The sequence below is a fragment of the Mus musculus genome, chromosome 1 (genome assembly GCF_000001635.26).
Source record: "Mus musculus strain C57BL/6J chromosome 1, GRCm38.p6 C57BL/6J".
Lineage (NCBI taxonomy): Eukaryota > Metazoa > Chordata > Mammalia > Rodentia > Muridae > Mus > Mus musculus.
In genome coordinates, this window is record NC_000067.6 from 16,062,418 (window position 1) to 16,065,973 (window position 3,556).

The window sequence follows — 3,556 nt, forward strand, 5'->3', positions numbered from 1 at the left end:
TGGGGAGGTGAACGCAGAAAAATCAGGCGTTCAAAGTCATCTTTCACCTTAGATCAAGTTTGAGGCCAGCCTGAGTTTCTTAGGGTTTCCATTGCTGTGAACAGACACTATGACCAAGGCAACTCTTATACATGACATATTATTTGGGCTGGCTTACAGGTTCAGCCAGTCAGTCCATTATCATCAAAGCAAGAAACATGGCAACATCCAGGCAGGTATGGTACAGGAGGAGCTGAGGACAACCAGGAGAAGACTGTCTCACTAATGAGGGTCTCATTGCACACCCATATCCGCAGTGACACACTTCCTCCAGCAAGGCCACACCTCCTAATAGTGCCACTCCCTGGGCCAAGCATATTCAAACCACCACACTGAGCTATGTGAAAACTTGTCTCAAAACAGCCAGAAAGACTTCTTTTTAAAGATTTATTTATTATTATATGTAAGTACACTGTAACTGTCTTCAGTCGCACCAGAAGAGGGCATCAGATCTCATTACAGATGGTCGTGAGCCACCATGTGGTTGCTGGGAATTGAACTCAGGACCTTCAGAAGAGCAGTCAGTGCTCTTAACCACTGGGCCATCTCTCCAGCCCCCAGAAAAGACTTTAAAAAAGAGATTTCATAAAAGCACAAGCTAAATTGGATTTCAAGGCTAAACCAGTGATTATCAACCCATCGTGTTTATTAAAAAGAGAGGTGTCTCAGTCGCTAAGAATGCCTGCTGCTCTTCAAGAACACTTGAGTTTGTTCCCCAGCACCCATGTCAGATGGCTCCAGGGGACCCAGTGCCACTTTCCACCATCTGAAGACTCCTGCTCATATGTGGGGTAATGCCCCCACAGCTCCATGATAAATAAAAATAAATATCTTTTAAAAAGAAAAGTGTTCCACTCTGGAACTGGCTTAAGTTGAATTCTTTCCTAGGGAGATAGGGCGAGGCAGGCATAATATCTATGTAAGCAATCCCAGCTTTCCACTCCATAGGCATGGAAGTTCCATGGTACCGTATTCTCATTTTAATTTTAATCAACTGAACCATGATAATATTTGTCAACTAAATTTGAGGTTGTTTGATTGACTGACCTTACAGCTTTGGTATTTGACTATACTTTTTACTACAATTCATCACATCTGTCGTGACAAAGAAACAGTCCTGATGACCTCTGTCTAGAAGAGGCCACTCAAATCATTATGGTATGTATTTTGGTATGAAGACTTTTTAAGTTATTATCCCAAAGAGTTTATGTATATGGAACTTCAATCCTGTGGGTGGAACCCTAGTTCTTCCACATCTGACTTTAGGCTCTGGATACTTTTTGGGCTCGTGGTGCTTTTAACAGAATGGTCCCCACAGGTTCAAATGTCTGAATGCTTGGTTGTTGGGAAATGGAACTACTTAAGAGAGATTAGAAGGTGCATCCTTGATCCTTGTTGGAGGAAGTGTCTCACTGTGGGGTGGGCTTTGGAGTTTCAGAAGTCCATGCCACCAACCAAACATAGTGGTTCTCTGTCTCTCTGTCTCTCTCTCTCTGTCTCTCTCTCTGTCTCTGTCTCTCTCTCTTTCTCTCTCCCTCCCTCCCTCCCTCCCTCCCCTCCCCTCTCCTCTTCTCTCCCCCTCAACTTCCCCCACCACCACTGTCTATAGATTTCAGGGTAGAACTCTCAGCTCCTGCCTACACACTGGATAATGGGCTAAACCTATGAAACTGTAAACCCAATTAAATGTTTTCTTTCTTAAGAGTTGCCATGGTTGTGGCTGCTCTTCACAGTAATAGAACTAAGACAGGAAGGTTGTGTGAAAATTCAAATTCCCGTATCTATGAAAAGCAACTTTGGGCTCCTGTGGCACAAAGAACTGAAGCTTCAGGGGGTGTGCAGGCGCTTTCCAGAGGGCTTTCTACAGCCTCTGCCTGATGGGGCCACACAGCTTGGGGCTAATGTGAGACCTGCAGGCATGTGGATTTGTAATGCCTGCTCTATACACAAAGTGCCTCAGGTGTGCCATCTCTGAGTACACTGTCTGTCTCTGCATATGCTTACCCAGCTTTCTAGAAAAGTCTCTCTTCCACACTTCTCATCTTAAGGCTCATTTCAAACACTACGTTTTCCAGGGGGTTCTCGTGACTAAGGGTTACTGCCTGACTCCTAAGCTCCCAGGAGACTCTGTGATCCACACTCTCCAGAGTCAGCTGTTAGTAACCTAGACTGTTTCTTGTAAAACTTTTCAATACATAAACAATAGCAACCAACTAGAAGTCAGTTACTGCATAGTTCAAAGAAAATTAGGAGCTCAGATGGATCCTGGCTTCATGGAAAAACACATTCCTCAGACTTCCTACAGAAGGCTTTCTCTCTTGAGCCAGGCCTTCTCCATGAAGAGGGGATAAATCTTTTTTCACCTCCTCTCCCGTCACAGATCCCATCTATCTATACGGTGGAGAGATGCTATTCTGCCTGGTAGTAAAGGTCCTGAGGTGACGGGTGACCAAGGTAGGGGTGCTACCCGTGTGTAAATCCTTGCCTCACTGTAAAGCTCAGTATCGAAAGACCCATCTAGACTTCCTCAGCAAACTACGCTAGTGAGGCCTCTTCATCTGGTTGAATATTTATCTCACAATAGCTTCCAAACATGGTAGCCCTGATCTTTCCTGCTTTAAATGAAAACAGATTTTTGTTTTTAATTTTACATGGGTGTGTGCCAAAGCTGTGGAGGTGCCCCGTGGAGAGGATCAGATCCCTGGTCCTGGAGATATAGGTGGTTGCAAACAGCCTGCTGTGAATGCCAAACTTGTGTCCTCTTAAAGGGTGGCAAACATCCTTACCGGCTGAGCTATCTCTGAGGTCCTGTTGATCTCCTTCCAATGCCAATGACACTTACTTTACTTGAATCTGTTTTGTTTGGTTGTTTTGAGACAGGGCCTCACTATGTAATTCAGAACCAAAAATCCTCCTGCCTCAGCATCTGGAATGTTGGGATTTTGGATGTATGGCACCATTCCTGGATTCTTCTGGAACCTTCTGGAACAACTAGTAGAGCCCGTTGTAAAGACAAGCCCTCAAGGACATTTATCAGATCAGATCAGTAGGCACATAAGCACAACTGACAGGATGCAATTTCTATTATGCATGTATTCTCATAATTCAAATATTTCTAGCTCAGTGGGTAGAGAACTTACCTAGCACACACAGAGATTTGGGTTCAAAACTCAGTACCCTTTTTATTTTAAAAATAAAATCATGAGGACTGGAGAGATGGCTCAGCGGTTGAGAACACTGACTGCTCTTCCAGAGGTCCTGAGTTCAATTCCCAGCAACCACATGGTGGCTCACAACCATCTGTAATGGGATCTGATGCCCTCTTCTGGTCTGTCTGAAGAAAGCAATGGTGGTGTACTCATATACATAAAATAAATAAATAAATAAATCTTTAAAAAATAATAAAAAATAAAAATAAAATCATCCCATTTTAATAATAAAATATTCATTTTCAATTTTAAAAAGTAAGATTGAAATAAAATAAAAGTCAAATGCCATGTCAACAAAATACAAGCCA